At 46.8% G+C, this 14128-nt stretch overlaps 25 non-coding genes across 25 annotated transcripts; 16 read left to right on the forward strand and 9 right to left on the reverse strand.

Annotated features, from left to right (window-relative positions):
* Positions 1-144: 144 nt before the first annotated feature.
* On the reverse strand, positions 145-263 carry LOC125570836. Its single transcript, XR_007313144.1, has one exon. It is a non-coding gene; the product is annotated as a 5S ribosomal RNA (ribosomal RNA).
* Positions 264-520: 257 nt separating this feature from the next.
* Positions 521-713, forward strand: LOC125570583. Its single transcript, XR_007312909.1, has one exon. It is a non-coding gene; the product is annotated as a U2 spliceosomal RNA (small nuclear RNA).
* Positions 714-906: 193 nt separating this feature from the next.
* Positions 907-1072, forward strand: LOC125571179. Its single transcript, XR_007313492.1, has one exon. It is a non-coding gene; the product is annotated as a U1 spliceosomal RNA (small nuclear RNA).
* Positions 1073-1846: 774 nt separating this feature from the next.
* LOC125570837 lies at positions 1847-1965 on the reverse strand. Its single transcript, XR_007313145.1, has one exon. It is a non-coding gene; the product is annotated as a 5S ribosomal RNA (ribosomal RNA).
* A 257-nt stretch (positions 1966-2222) lies between these two features.
* LOC125570585 lies at positions 2223-2415 on the forward strand. The gene has a single exon (XR_007312911.1). It is a non-coding gene; the product is annotated as a U2 spliceosomal RNA (small nuclear RNA).
* Positions 2416-2608: 193 nt separating this feature from the next.
* LOC125571180 lies at positions 2609-2774 on the forward strand. The gene has a single exon (XR_007313493.1). It is a non-coding gene; the product is annotated as a U1 spliceosomal RNA (small nuclear RNA).
* Positions 2775-3548: 774 nt separating this feature from the next.
* On the reverse strand, positions 3549-3667 carry LOC125570838. The gene has a single exon (XR_007313147.1). It is a non-coding gene; the product is annotated as a 5S ribosomal RNA (ribosomal RNA).
* A 257-nt stretch (positions 3668-3924) lies between these two features.
* Positions 3925-4117, forward strand: LOC125570586. The gene has a single exon (XR_007312912.1). It is a non-coding gene; the product is annotated as a U2 spliceosomal RNA (small nuclear RNA).
* A 193-nt stretch (positions 4118-4310) lies between these two features.
* On the forward strand, positions 4311-4476 carry LOC125571181. Its single transcript, XR_007313494.1, has one exon. It is a non-coding gene; the product is annotated as a U1 spliceosomal RNA (small nuclear RNA).
* Positions 4477-5250: 774 nt separating this feature from the next.
* On the reverse strand, positions 5251-5369 carry LOC125570839. The gene has a single exon (XR_007313148.1). It is a non-coding gene; the product is annotated as a 5S ribosomal RNA (ribosomal RNA).
* Positions 5370-5626: 257 nt separating this feature from the next.
* On the forward strand, positions 5627-5819 carry LOC125570587. Its single transcript, XR_007312913.1, has one exon. It is a non-coding gene; the product is annotated as a U2 spliceosomal RNA (small nuclear RNA).
* Positions 5820-6012: 193 nt separating this feature from the next.
* Positions 6013-6178, forward strand: LOC125571182. Its single transcript, XR_007313495.1, has one exon. It is a non-coding gene; the product is annotated as a U1 spliceosomal RNA (small nuclear RNA).
* A 774-nt stretch (positions 6179-6952) lies between these two features.
* Positions 6953-7071, reverse strand: LOC125570840. The gene has a single exon (XR_007313149.1). It is a non-coding gene; the product is annotated as a 5S ribosomal RNA (ribosomal RNA).
* A 257-nt stretch (positions 7072-7328) lies between these two features.
* LOC125570588 lies at positions 7329-7521 on the forward strand. Its single transcript, XR_007312914.1, has one exon. It is a non-coding gene; the product is annotated as a U2 spliceosomal RNA (small nuclear RNA).
* Positions 7522-7714: 193 nt separating this feature from the next.
* Positions 7715-7880, forward strand: LOC125571183. Its single transcript, XR_007313496.1, has one exon. It is a non-coding gene; the product is annotated as a U1 spliceosomal RNA (small nuclear RNA).
* Positions 7881-8654: 774 nt separating this feature from the next.
* Positions 8655-8773, reverse strand: LOC125570841. The gene has a single exon (XR_007313150.1). It is a non-coding gene; the product is annotated as a 5S ribosomal RNA (ribosomal RNA).
* Positions 8774-9030: 257 nt separating this feature from the next.
* Positions 9031-9223, forward strand: LOC125570589. Its single transcript, XR_007312915.1, has one exon. It is a non-coding gene; the product is annotated as a U2 spliceosomal RNA (small nuclear RNA).
* Positions 9224-9416: 193 nt separating this feature from the next.
* Positions 9417-9582, forward strand: LOC125571184. The gene has a single exon (XR_007313497.1). It is a non-coding gene; the product is annotated as a U1 spliceosomal RNA (small nuclear RNA).
* A 774-nt stretch (positions 9583-10356) lies between these two features.
* LOC125570844 lies at positions 10357-10475 on the reverse strand. Its single transcript, XR_007313152.1, has one exon. It is a non-coding gene; the product is annotated as a 5S ribosomal RNA (ribosomal RNA).
* A 257-nt stretch (positions 10476-10732) lies between these two features.
* Positions 10733-10925, forward strand: LOC125570590. The gene has a single exon (XR_007312916.1). It is a non-coding gene; the product is annotated as a U2 spliceosomal RNA (small nuclear RNA).
* Positions 10926-11118: 193 nt separating this feature from the next.
* Positions 11119-11284, forward strand: LOC125571185. Its single transcript, XR_007313498.1, has one exon. It is a non-coding gene; the product is annotated as a U1 spliceosomal RNA (small nuclear RNA).
* Positions 11285-12058: 774 nt separating this feature from the next.
* LOC125570845 lies at positions 12059-12177 on the reverse strand. Its single transcript, XR_007313153.1, has one exon. It is a non-coding gene; the product is annotated as a 5S ribosomal RNA (ribosomal RNA).
* Positions 12178-12434: 257 nt separating this feature from the next.
* LOC125570591 lies at positions 12435-12627 on the forward strand. Its single transcript, XR_007312917.1, has one exon. It is a non-coding gene; the product is annotated as a U2 spliceosomal RNA (small nuclear RNA).
* Positions 12628-12820: 193 nt separating this feature from the next.
* On the forward strand, positions 12821-12986 carry LOC125571187. Its single transcript, XR_007313500.1, has one exon. It is a non-coding gene; the product is annotated as a U1 spliceosomal RNA (small nuclear RNA).
* A 774-nt stretch (positions 12987-13760) lies between these two features.
* LOC125570846 lies at positions 13761-13879 on the reverse strand. The gene has a single exon (XR_007313154.1). It is a non-coding gene; the product is annotated as a 5S ribosomal RNA (ribosomal RNA).
* Positions 13880-14128: the final 249 nt, after the last annotated feature.

Consider the following 14128-nt stretch of genomic DNA (forward strand, 5'->3'; position numbering starts at 1 on the left):
GATTACAATACGGTCGCTGAGTATGCCTGAATTGTCTATAGATCGAGTTGAGAACGCATACAACTGAGGGATTTCTTTAGCTTAGACAATGACCAACCTGCACTAACTTTTTCTTTATAGTTTAGAAAAAAAATGAAAAAGAAATGCCTACAGCACGCGGTATTCCCAGGCGGTCACCCATCCAAGTACTAACCGCGCCCAATCGAGCTTAACTTCGGTGATCGGACGAGAACCGGTGTTTTCTCGATGGTATGGCCGTAGACGAAAGATCTCGGTGATATTTTAGACTTTTATAGCGGTGCGGTGAGAACGTACGCACGCACTAGCGCGGTAAAAATGTCTCATTGCACTCGCAAAGACGCTGTATCAAGCGAATACTGCTCGTACGTGATAGCACTACGTTCATGACTGATCATCACATGTGATCTTAGGAGGCAGAAGGGCCTAAAACCGAGTCCGTCACCCACATGGCGGAGGCCTAGAATGATAAACGCTCCCTGTAGTCCGAGCCAGATTCTGCATCGCTTCTCGGCCTTTTGGCTAAGATCAAGTGTAGTATCTGTTCTTATCAGCTTAATATCTGATACGCTGCTCATTGAGTAGCTCATATATTAAACTGATTTTTGGAAACTGGCTGTGGAATAAGCGGCTTGCTGCGTCCCAGCCACGGGTTGTCTCGGTATTGCACTACCTCCGAGTACGGCCCCCTTCCCTTTCGGGAAGACACATTCAAGCAACACCTCGAGCATCATTTACGTGCTGTTCATGCGAGCTATAGCGGGAGAGATCAATAAGAGACAGGATCGTCATTAAGACGACGGGTCATAATCACCGCGATGCACCGTTCCCACATGGAGGATGAAATCAGCCGGGGACAGTCGGTGTACAGGGACGCCAAATAAACTCATACTTACCTGACGCGGGAGGTTTACCGTGATCACCAAGGCGGTCCTCTCAGGGTGAGGCCCTCTCATTGCACTTCGATTGGGTTGACCCCTGCGATTACCCCAAATGTGGGTAACTCGAGCGTATAATTTCTGGTAGTGGGGACCTGCGTTCGCGCTAGTCCCCGAACAATACGAATCAAGTGTAATCACAACACAATCACAACGAGCGACTCGTGAAGCACGGACTTCACACCGCTTGTAATCAGTCAACTATTGTAAAATTTCTAACTTCTAATAGCGAACAACTTGCTCTCACATTACCGTCATGGTGGGCAGAGGCTTTAGTCGTGTTTGGTCTGCATTCTAGCGGTGTTTTTGCGATGAAACGAGCGAAGGTGAGCTGTGTTTTGATCAGTTGTTGCTAACCGGCGATGAAAGTTCAGTGCGACTGTTTCGTCACTAAAATAGAACAGTGGAATACGCGCGCTGCTTTGCAACCTTCGCGCTTTATTATAGTGAGTGAAAACATGATCTCGAAAAGCATTTATTTGGACAAGGTTTACGCTATGAATGGCATCTCAGCTTGTATGAGATGCTAGCTGAGTAATGTTCGTGTTCACTCGCGGTGTAAACGCGCGACCAATGCGATAATACTGCGCACTTTCTCTCATAGTATTTTACTGCATTGAGAGACATTTCCTATGCGAGTACTAACGCTCTTACAGGCTTTCACAATCCACTGATCTGATCGCTTGTAATATTATGACTCTACTTGAATCTGCTGAACGTTTGCGAACGTTTACGACCGCGATTTTGATTACAATACGGTCGCTGAGTATGCCTGAATTGTCTATAGATCGAGTTGAGAACGCATACAACTGAGGGATTTCTTTAGCTTAGACAATGACCAACCTGCACTAACTTTTTCTTTATAGTTTAGAAAAAAAATGAAAAAGAAATGCCTACAGCACGCGGTATTCCCAGGCGGTCACCCATCCAAGTACTAACCGCGCCCAATCGAGCTTAACTTCGGTGATCGGACGAGAACCGGTGTTTTCTCGATGGTATGGCCGTAGACGAAAGATCTCGGTGATATTTTAGACTTTTATAGCGGTGCGGTGAGAACGTACGCACGCACTAGCGCGGTAAAAATGTCTCATTGCACTCGCAAAGACGCTGTATCAAGCGAATACTGCTCGTACGTGATAGCACTACGTTCATGACTGATCATCACATGTGATCTTAGGAGGCAGAAGGGCCTAAAACCGAGTCCGTCACCCACATGGCGGAGGCCTAGAATGATAAACGCTCCCTGTAGTCCGAGCCAGATTCTGCATCGCTTCTCGGCCTTTTGGCTAAGATCAAGTGTAGTATCTGTTCTTATCAGCTTAATATCTGATACGCTGCTCATTGAGTAGCTCATATATTAAACTGATTTTTGGAAACTGGCTGTGGAATAAGCGGCTTGCTGCGTCCCAGCCACGGGTTGTCTCGGTATTGCACTACCTCCGAGTACGGCCCCCTTCCCTTTCGGGAAGACACATTCAAGCAACACCTCGAGCATCATTTACGTGCTGTTCATGCGAGCTATAGCGGGAGAGATCAATAAGAGACAGGATCGTCATTAAGACGACGGGTCATAATCACCGCGATGCACCGTTCCCACATGGAGGATGAAATCAGCCGGGGACAGTCGGTGTACAGGGACGCCAAATAAACTCATACTTACCTGACGCGGGAGGTTTACCGTGATCACCAAGGCGGTCCTCTCAGGGTGAGGCCCTCTCATTGCACTTCGATTGGGTTGACCCCTGCGATTACCCCAAATGTGGGTAACTCGAGCGTATAATTTCTGGTAGTGGGGACCTGCGTTCGCGCTAGTCCCCGAACAATACGAATCAAGTGTAATCACAACACAATCACAACGAGCGACTCGTGAAGCACGGACTTCACACCGCTTGTAATCAGTCAACTATTGTAAAATTTCTAACTTCTAATAGCGAACAACTTGCTCTCACATTACCGTCATGGTGGGCAGAGGCTTTAGTCGTGTTTGGTCTGCATTCTAGCGGTGTTTTTGCGATGAAACGAGCGAAGGTGAGCTGTGTTTTGATCAGTTGTTGCTAACCGGCGATGAAAGTTCAGTGCGACTGTTTCGTCACTAAAATAGAACAGTGGAATACGCGCGCTGCTTTGCAACCTTCGCGCTTTATTATAGTGAGTGAAAACATGATCTCGAAAAGCATTTATTTGGACAAGGTTTACGCTATGAATGGCATCTCAGCTTGTATGAGATGCTAGCTGAGTAATGTTCGTGTTCACTCGCGGTGTAAACGCGCGACCAATGCGATAATACTGCGCACTTTCTCTCATAGTATTTTACTGCATTGAGAGACATTTCCTATGCGAGTACTAACGCTCTTACAGGCTTTCACAATCCACTGATCTGATCGCTTGTAATATTATGACTCTACTTGAATCTGCTGAACGTTTGCGAACGTTTACGACCGCGATTTTGATTACAATACGGTCGCTGAGTATGCCTGAATTGTCTATAGATCGAGTTGAGAACGCATACAACTGAGGGATTTCTTTAGCTTAGACAATGACCAACCTGCACTAACTTTTTCTTTATAGTTTAGAAAAAAAATGAAAAAGAAATGCCTACAGCACGCGGTATTCCCAGGCGGTCACCCATCCAAGTACTAACCGCGCCCAATCGAGCTTAACTTCGGTGATCGGACGAGAACCGGTGTTTTCTCGATGGTATGGCCGTAGACGAAAGATCTCGGTGATATTTTAGACTTTTATAGCGGTGCGGTGAGAACGTACGCACGCACTAGCGCGGTAAAAATGTCTCATTGCACTCGCAAAGACGCTGTATCAAGCGAATACTGCTCGTACGTGATAGCACTACGTTCATGACTGATCATCACATGTGATCTTAGGAGGCAGAAGGGCCTAAAACCGAGTCCGTCACCCACATGGCGGAGGCCTAGAATGATAAACGCTCCCTGTAGTCCGAGCCAGATTCTGCATCGCTTCTCGGCCTTTTGGCTAAGATCAAGTGTAGTATCTGTTCTTATCAGCTTAATATCTGATACGCTGCTCATTGAGTAGCTCATATATTAAACTGATTTTTGGAAACTGGCTGTGGAATAAGCGGCTTGCTGCGTCCCAGCCACGGGTTGTCTCGGTATTGCACTACCTCCGAGTACGGCCCCCTTCCCTTTCGGGAAGACACATTCAAGCAACACCTCGAGCATCATTTACGTGCTGTTCATGCGAGCTATAGCGGGAGAGATCAATAAGAGACAGGATCGTCATTAAGACGACGGGTCATAATCACCGCGATGCACCGTTCCCACATGGAGGATGAAATCAGCCGGGGACAGTCGGTGTACAGGGACGCCAAATAAACTCATACTTACCTGACGCGGGAGGTTTACCGTGATCACCAAGGCGGTCCTCTCAGGGTGAGGCCCTCTCATTGCACTTCGATTGGGTTGACCCCTGCGATTACCCCAAATGTGGGTAACTCGAGCGTATAATTTCTGGTAGTGGGGACCTGCGTTCGCGCTAGTCCCCGAACAATACGAATCAAGTGTAATCACAACACAATCACAACGAGCGACTCGTGAAGCACGGACTTCACACCGCTTGTAATCAGTCAACTATTGTAAAATTTCTAACTTCTAATAGCGAACAACTTGCTCTCACATTACCGTCATGGTGGGCAGAGGCTTTAGTCGTGTTTGGTCTGCATTCTAGCGGTGTTTTTGCGATGAAACGAGCGAAGGTGAGCTGTGTTTTGATCAGTTGTTGCTAACCGGCGATGAAAGTTCAGTGCGACTGTTTCGTCACTAAAATAGAACAGTGGAATACGCGCGCTGCTTTGCAACCTTCGCGCTTTATTATAGTGAGTGAAAACATGATCTCGAAAAGCATTTATTTGGACAAGGTTTACGCTATGAATGGCATCTCAGCTTGTATGAGATGCTAGCTGAGTAATGTTCGTGTTCACTCGCGGTGTAAACGCGCGACCAATGCGATAATACTGCGCACTTTCTCTCATAGTATTTTACTGCATTGAGAGACATTTCCTATGCGAGTACTAACGCTCTTACAGGCTTTCACAATCCACTGATCTGATCGCTTGTAATATTATGACTCTACTTGAATCTGCTGAACGTTTGCGAACGTTTACGACCGCGATTTTGATTACAATACGGTCGCTGAGTATGCCTGAATTGTCTATAGATCGAGTTGAGAACGCATACAACTGAGGGATTTCTTTAGCTTAGACAATGACCAACCTGCACTAACTTTTTCTTTATAGTTTAGAAAAAAAATGAAAAAGAAATGCCTACAGCACGCGGTATTCCCAGGCGGTCACCCATCCAAGTACTAACCGCGCCCAATCGAGCTTAACTTCGGTGATCGGACGAGAACCGGTGTTTTCTCGATGGTATGGCCGTAGACGAAAGATCTCGGTGATATTTTAGACTTTTATAGCGGTGCGGTGAGAACGTACGCACGCACTAGCGCGGTAAAAATGTCTCATTGCACTCGCAAAGACGCTGTATCAAGCGAATACTGCTCGTACGTGATAGCACTACGTTCATGACTGATCATCACATGTGATCTTAGGAGGCAGAAGGGCCTAAAACCGAGTCCGTCACCCACATGGCGGAGGCCTAGAATGATAAACGCTCCCTGTAGTCCGAGCCAGATTCTGCATCGCTTCTCGGCCTTTTGGCTAAGATCAAGTGTAGTATCTGTTCTTATCAGCTTAATATCTGATACGCTGCTCATTGAGTAGCTCATATATTAAACTGATTTTTGGAAACTGGCTGTGGAATAAGCGGCTTGCTGCGTCCCAGCCACGGGTTGTCTCGGTATTGCACTACCTCCGAGTACGGCCCCCTTCCCTTTCGGGAAGACACATTCAAGCAACACCTCGAGCATCATTTACGTGCTGTTCATGCGAGCTATAGCGGGAGAGATCAATAAGAGACAGGATCGTCATTAAGACGACGGGTCATAATCACCGCGATGCACCGTTCCCACATGGAGGATGAAATCAGCCGGGGACAGTCGGTGTACAGGGACGCCAAATAAACTCATACTTACCTGACGCGGGAGGTTTACCGTGATCACCAAGGCGGTCCTCTCAGGGTGAGGCCCTCTCATTGCACTTCGATTGGGTTGACCCCTGCGATTACCCCAAATGTGGGTAACTCGAGCGTATAATTTCTGGTAGTGGGGACCTGCGTTCGCGCTAGTCCCCGAACAATACGAATCAAGTGTAATCACAACACAATCACAACGAGCGACTCGTGAAGCACGGACTTCACACCGCTTGTAATCAGTCAACTATTGTAAAATTTCTAACTTCTAATAGCGAACAACTTGCTCTCACATTACCGTCATGGTGGGCAGAGGCTTTAGTCGTGTTTGGTCTGCATTCTAGCGGTGTTTTTGCGATGAAACGAGCGAAGGTGAGCTGTGTTTTGATCAGTTGTTGCTAACCGGCGATGAAAGTTCAGTGCGACTGTTTCGTCACTAAAATAGAACAGTGGAATACGCGCGCTGCTTTGCAACCTTCGCGCTTTATTATAGTGAGTGAAAACATGATCTCGAAAAGCATTTATTTGGACAAGGTTTACGCTATGAATGGCATCTCAGCTTGTATGAGATGCTAGCTGAGTAATGTTCGTGTTCACTCGCGGTGTAAACGCGCGACCAATGCGATAATACTGCGCACTTTCTCTCATAGTATTTTACTGCATTGAGAGACATTTCCTATGCGAGTACTAACGCTCTTACAGGCTTTCACAATCCACTGATCTGATCGCTTGTAATATTATGACTCTACTTGAATCTGCTGAACGTTTGCGAACGTTTACGACCGCGATTTTGATTACAATACGGTCGCTGAGTATGCCTGAATTGTCTATAGATCGAGTTGAGAACGCATACAACTGAGGGATTTCTTTAGCTTAGACAATGACCAACCTGCACTAACTTTTTCTTTATAGTTTAGAAAAAAAATGAAAAAGAAATGCCTACAGCACGCGGTATTCCCAGGCGGTCACCCATCCAAGTACTAACCGCGCCCAATCGAGCTTAACTTCGGTGATCGGACGAGAACCGGTGTTTTCTCGATGGTATGGCCGTAGACGAAAGATCTCGGTGATATTTTAGACTTTTATAGCGGTGCGGTGAGAACGTACGCACGCACTAGCGCGGTAAAAATGTCTCATTGCACTCGCAAAGACGCTGTATCAAGCGAATACTGCTCGTACGTGATAGCACTACGTTCATGACTGATCATCACATGTGATCTTAGGAGGCAGAAGGGCCTAAAACCGAGTCCGTCACCCACATGGCGGAGGCCTAGAATGATAAACGCTCCCTGTAGTCCGAGCCAGATTCTGCATCGCTTCTCGGCCTTTTGGCTAAGATCAAGTGTAGTATCTGTTCTTATCAGCTTAATATCTGATACGCTGCTCATTGAGTAGCTCATATATTAAACTGATTTTTGGAAACTGGCTGTGGAATAAGCGGCTTGCTGCGTCCCAGCCACGGGTTGTCTCGGTATTGCACTACCTCCGAGTACGGCCCCCTTCCCTTTCGGGAAGACACATTCAAGCAACACCTCGAGCATCATTTACGTGCTGTTCATGCGAGCTATAGCGGGAGAGATCAATAAGAGACAGGATCGTCATTAAGACGACGGGTCATAATCACCGCGATGCACCGTTCCCACATGGAGGATGAAATCAGCCGGGGACAGTCGGTGTACAGGGACGCCAAATAAACTCATACTTACCTGACGCGGGAGGTTTACCGTGATCACCAAGGCGGTCCTCTCAGGGTGAGGCCCTCTCATTGCACTTCGATTGGGTTGACCCCTGCGATTACCCCAAATGTGGGTAACTCGAGCGTATAATTTCTGGTAGTGGGGACCTGCGTTCGCGCTAGTCCCCGAACAATACGAATCAAGTGTAATCACAACACAATCACAACGAGCGACTCGTGAAGCACGGACTTCACACCGCTTGTAATCAGTCAACTATTGTAAAATTTCTAACTTCTAATAGCGAACAACTTGCTCTCACATTACCGTCATGGTGGGCAGAGGCTTTAGTCGTGTTTGGTCTGCATTCTAGCGGTGTTTTTGCGATGAAACGAGCGAAGGTGAGCTGTGTTTTGATCAGTTGTTGCTAACCGGCGATGAAAGTTCAGTGCGACTGTTTCGTCACTAAAATAGAACAGTGGAATACGCGCGCTGCTTTGCAACCTTCGCGCTTTATTATAGTGAGTGAAAACATGATCTCGAAAAGCATTTATTTGGACAAGGTTTACGCTATGAATGGCATCTCAGCTTGTATGAGATGCTAGCTGAGTAATGTTCGTGTTCACTCGCGGTGTAAACGCGCGACCAATGCGATAATACTGCGCACTTTCTCTCATAGTATTTTACTGCATTGAGAGACATTTCCTATGCGAGTACTAACGCTCTTACAGGCTTTCACAATCCACTGATCTGATCGCTTGTAATATTATGACTCTACTTGAATCTGCTGAACGTTTGCGAACGTTTACGACCGCGATTTTGATTACAATACGGTCGCTGAGTATGCCTGAATTGTCTATAGATCGAGTTGAGAACGCATACAACTGAGGGATTTCTTTAGCTTAGACAATGACCAACCTGCACTAACTTTTTCTTTATAGTTTAGAAAAAAAATGAAAAAGAAATGCCTACAGCACGCGGTATTCCCAGGCGGTCACCCATCCAAGTACTAACCGCGCCCAATCGAGCTTAACTTCGGTGATCGGACGAGAACCGGTGTTTTCTCGATGGTATGGCCGTAGACGAAAGATCTCGGTGATATTTTAGACTTTTATAGCGGTGCGGTGAGAACGTACGCACGCACTAGCGCGGTAAAAATGTCTCATTGCACTCGCAAAGACGCTGTATCAAGCGAATACTGCTCGTACGTGATAGCACTACGTTCATGACTGATCATCACATGTGATCTTAGGAGGCAGAAGGGCCTAAAACCGAGTCCGTCACCCACATGGCGGAGGCCTAGAATGATAAACGCTCCCTGTAGTCCGAGCCAGATTCTGCATCGCTTCTCGGCCTTTTGGCTAAGATCAAGTGTAGTATCTGTTCTTATCAGCTTAATATCTGATACGCTGCTCATTGAGTAGCTCATATATTAAACTGATTTTTGGAAACTGGCTGTGGAATAAGCGGCTTGCTGCGTCCCAGCCACGGGTTGTCTCGGTATTGCACTACCTCCGAGTACGGCCCCCTTCCCTTTCGGGAAGACACATTCAAGCAACACCTCGAGCATCATTTACGTGCTGTTCATGCGAGCTATAGCGGGAGAGATCAATAAGAGACAGGATCGTCATTAAGACGACGGGTCATAATCACCGCGATGCACCGTTCCCACATGGAGGATGAAATCAGCCGGGGACAGTCGGTGTACAGGGACGCCAAATAAACTCATACTTACCTGACGCGGGAGGTTTACCGTGATCACCAAGGCGGTCCTCTCAGGGTGAGGCCCTCTCATTGCACTTCGATTGGGTTGACCCCTGCGATTACCCCAAATGTGGGTAACTCGAGCGTATAATTTCTGGTAGTGGGGACCTGCGTTCGCGCTAGTCCCCGAACAATACGAATCAAGTGTAATCACAACACAATCACAACGAGCGACTCGTGAAGCACGGACTTCACACCGCTTGTAATCAGTCAACTATTGTAAAATTTCTAACTTCTAATAGCGAACAACTTGCTCTCACATTACCGTCATGGTGGGCAGAGGCTTTAGTCGTGTTTGGTCTGCATTCTAGCGGTGTTTTTGCGATGAAACGAGCGAAGGTGAGCTGTGTTTTGATCAGTTGTTGCTAACCGGCGATGAAAGTTCAGTGCGACTGTTTCGTCACTAAAATAGAACAGTGGAATACGCGCGCTGCTTTGCAACCTTCGCGCTTTATTATAGTGAGTGAAAACATGATCTCGAAAAGCATTTATTTGGACAAGGTTTACGCTATGAATGGCATCTCAGCTTGTATGAGATGCTAGCTGAGTAATGTTCGTGTTCACTCGCGGTGTAAACGCGCGACCAATGCGATAATACTGCGCACTTTCTCTCATAGTATTTTACTGCATTGAGAGACATTTCCTATGCGAGTACTAACGCTCTTACAGGCTTTCACAATCCACTGATCTGATCGCTTGTAATATTATGACTCTACTTGAATCTGCTGAACGTTTGCGAACGTTTACGACCGCGATTTTGATTACAATACGGTCGCTGAGTATGCCTGAATTGTCTATAGATCGAGTTGAGAACGCATACAACTGAGGGATTTCTTTAGCTTAGACAATGACCAACCTGCACTAACTTTTTCTTTATAGTTTAGAAAAAAAATGAAAAAGAAATGCCTACAGCACGCGGTATTCCCAGGCGGTCACCCATCCAAGTACTAACCGCGCCCAATCGAGCTTAACTTCGGTGATCGGACGAGAACCGGTGTTTTCTCGATGGTATGGCCGTAGACGAAAGATCTCGGTGATATTTTAGACTTTTATAGCGGTGCGGTGAGAACGTACGCACGCACTAGCGCGGTAAAAATGTCTCATTGCACTCGCAAAGACGCTGTATCAAGCGAATACTGCTCGTACGTGATAGCACTACGTTCATGACTGATCATCACATGTGATCTTAGGAGGCAGAAGGGCCTAAAACCGAGTCCGTCACCCACATGGCGGAGGCCTAGAATGATAAACGCTCCCTGTAGTCCGAGCCAGATTCTGCATCGCTTCTCGGCCTTTTGGCTAAGATCAAGTGTAGTATCTGTTCTTATCAGCTTAATATCTGATACGCTGCTCATTGAGTAGCTCATATATTAAACTGATTTTTGGAAACTGGCTGTGGAATAAGCGGCTTGCTGCGTCCCAGCCACGGGTTGTCTCGGTATTGCACTACCTCCGAGTACGGCCCCCTTCCCTTTCGGGAAGACACATTCAAGCAACACCTCGAGCATCATTTACGTGCTGTTCATGCGAGCTATAGCGGGAGAGATCAATAAGAGACAGGATCGTCATTAAGACGACGGGTCATAATCACCGCGATGCACCGTTCCCACATGGAGGATGAAATCAGCCGGGGACAGTCGGTGTACAGGGACGCCAAATAAACTCATACTTACCTGACGCGGGAGGTTTACCGTGATCACCAAGGCGGTCCTCTCAGGGTGAGGCCCTCTCATTGCACTTCGATTGGGTTGACCCCTGCGATTACCCCAAATGTGGGTAACTCGAGCGTATAATTTCTGGTAGTGGGGACCTGCGTTCGCGCTAGTCCCCGAACAATACGAATCAAGTGTAATCACAACACAATCACAACGAGCGACTCGTGAAGCACGGACTTCACACCGCTTGTAATCAGTCAACTATTGTAAAATTTCTAACTTCTAATAGCGAACAACTTGCTCTCACATTACCGTCATGGTGGGCAGAGGCTTTAGTCGTGTTTGGTCTGCATTCTAGCGGTGTTTTTGCGATGAAACGAGCGAAGGTGAGCTGTGTTTTGATCAGTTGTTGCTAACCGGCGATGAAAGTTCAGTGCGACTGTTTCGTCACTAAAATAGAACAGTGGAATACGCGCGCTGCTTTGCAACCTTCGCGCTTTATTATAGTGAGTGAAAACATGATCTCGAAAAGCATTTATTTGGACAAGGTTTACGCTATGAATGGCATCTCAGCTTGTATGAGATGCTAGCTGAGTAATGTTCGTGTTCACTCGCGGTGTAAACGCGCGACCAATGCGATAATACTGCGCACTTTCTCTCATAGTATTTTACTGCATTGAGAGACATTTCCTATGCGAGTACTAACGCTCTTACAGGCTTTCACAATCCACTGATCTGATCGCTTGTAATATTATGACTCTACTTGAATCTGCTGAACGTTTGCGAACGTTTACGACCGCGATTTTGATTACAATACGGTCGCTGAGTATGCCTGAATTGTCTATAGATCGAGTTGAGAACGCATACAACTGAGGGATTTCTTTAGCTTAGACAATGACCAACCTGCACTAACTTTTTCTTTATAGTTTAGAAAAAAAATGAAAAAGAAATGCCTACAGCACGCGGTATTCCCAGGCGGTCACCCATCCAAGTACTAACCGCGCCCAATCGAGCTTAACTTCGGTGATCGGACGAGAACCGGTGTTTTCTCGATGGTATGGCCGTAGACGAAAGATCTCGGTGATATTTTAGACTTTTATAGCGGTGCGGTGAGAACGTACGCACGCACTAGCGCGGTAAAAATGTCTCATTGCACTCGCAAAGACGCTGTATCAAGCGAATACTGCTCGTACGTGATAGCACTACGTTCATGACTGATCATCACATGTGATCTTAGGAGGCAGAAGGGCCTAAAACCGAGTCCGTCACCCACATGGCGGAGGCCTAGAATGATAAACGCTCCCTGTAGTCCGAGCCAGATTCTGCATCGCTTCTCGGCCTTTTGGCTAAGATCAAGTGTAGTATCTGTTCTTATCAGCTTAATATCTGATACGCTGCTCATTGAGTAGCTCATATATTAAACTGATTTTTGGAAACTGGCTGTGGAATAAGCGGCTTGCTGCGTCCCAGCCACGGGTTGTCTCGGTATTGCACTACCTCCGAGTACGGCCCCCTTCCCTTTCGGGAAGACACATTCAAGCAACACCTCGAGCATCATTTACGTGCTGTTCATGCGAGCTATAGCGGGAGAGATCAATAAGAGACAGGATCGTCATTAAGACGACGGGTCATAATCACCGCGATGCACCGTTCCCACATGGAGGATGAAATCAGCCGGGGACAGTCGGTGTACAGGGACGCCAAATAAACTCATACTTACCTGACGCGGGAGGTTTACCGTGATCACCAAGGCGGTCCTCTCAGGGTGAGGCCCTCTCATTGCACTTCGATTGGGTTGACCCCTGCGATTACCCCAAATGTGGGTAACTCGAGCGTATAATTTCTGGTAGTGGGGACCTGCGTTCGCGCTAGTCCCCGAACAATACGAATCAAGTGTAATCACAACACAATCACAACGAGCGACTCGTGAAGCACGGACTTCACACCGCTTGTAATCAGTCAACTATTGTAAAATTTCTAACTTCTAATAGCGAACAACTTGCTCTCACATTACCGTCATGGTGGGCAGAGGCTTTAGTCGTGTTTGGTCTGCATTCTAGCGGTGTTTTTGCGATGAAACGAGCGAAGGTGAGCTGTGTTTTGATCAGTTGTTGCTAACCGGCGATGAAAGTTCAGTGCGACTGTTTCGTCACTAAAATAGAACAGTGGAATACGCGCGCTGCTTTGCAACCTTCGCGCTTTATTATAGTGAGTGAAAACATGATCTCGAAAAGCATTTATTTGGACAAGGTTTACGCTATGAATGGCATCTCAGCTTGTATGAGATGCTAGCTGAGTAATGTTCGTGTTCACTCGCGGTGTAAACGCGCGACCAATGCGATAATACTGCGCACTTTCTCTCATAGTATTTTACTGCATTGAGAGACATTTCCTATGCGAGTACTAACGCTCTTACAGGCTTTCACAATCCACTGATCTGATCGCTTGTAATATTATGACTCTACTTGAATCTGCTGAACGTTTGCGAACGTTTACGACCGCGATTTTGATTACAATACGGTCGCTGAGTATGCCTGAATTGTCTATAGATCGAGTTGAGAACGCATACAACTGAGGGATTTCTTTAGCTTAGACAATGACCAACCTGCACTAACTTTTTCTTTATAGTTTAGAAAAAAAATGAAAAAGAAATGCCTACAGCACGCGGTATTCCCAGGCGGTCACCCATCCAAGTACTAACCGCGCCCAATCGAGCTTAACTTCGGTGATCGGACGAGAACCGGTGTTTTCTCGATGGTATGGCCGTAGACGAAAGATCTCGGTGATATTTTAGACTTTTATAGCGGTGCGGTGAGAACGTACGCACGCACTAGCGCGGTAAAAATGTCTCATTGCACTCGCAAAGACGCTGTATCAAGCGAATACTGCTCGTACGTGATAGCACTACGTTCATGACTGATCATCACATGTGATCTTAGGAGGCAGAAGGGCCTAAAACCGAGTCCGTCACCCACATGGCGGAGGCCTAGAATGATAAACGCTCCCTGTAGTCCGAGCCA

Source organism: Nematostella vectensis, chromosome 8 (assembly GCF_932526225.1).
Source record: "Nematostella vectensis chromosome 8, jaNemVect1.1, whole genome shotgun sequence".
NCBI lineage: Eukaryota > Metazoa > Cnidaria > Anthozoa > Actiniaria > Edwardsiidae > Nematostella > Nematostella vectensis.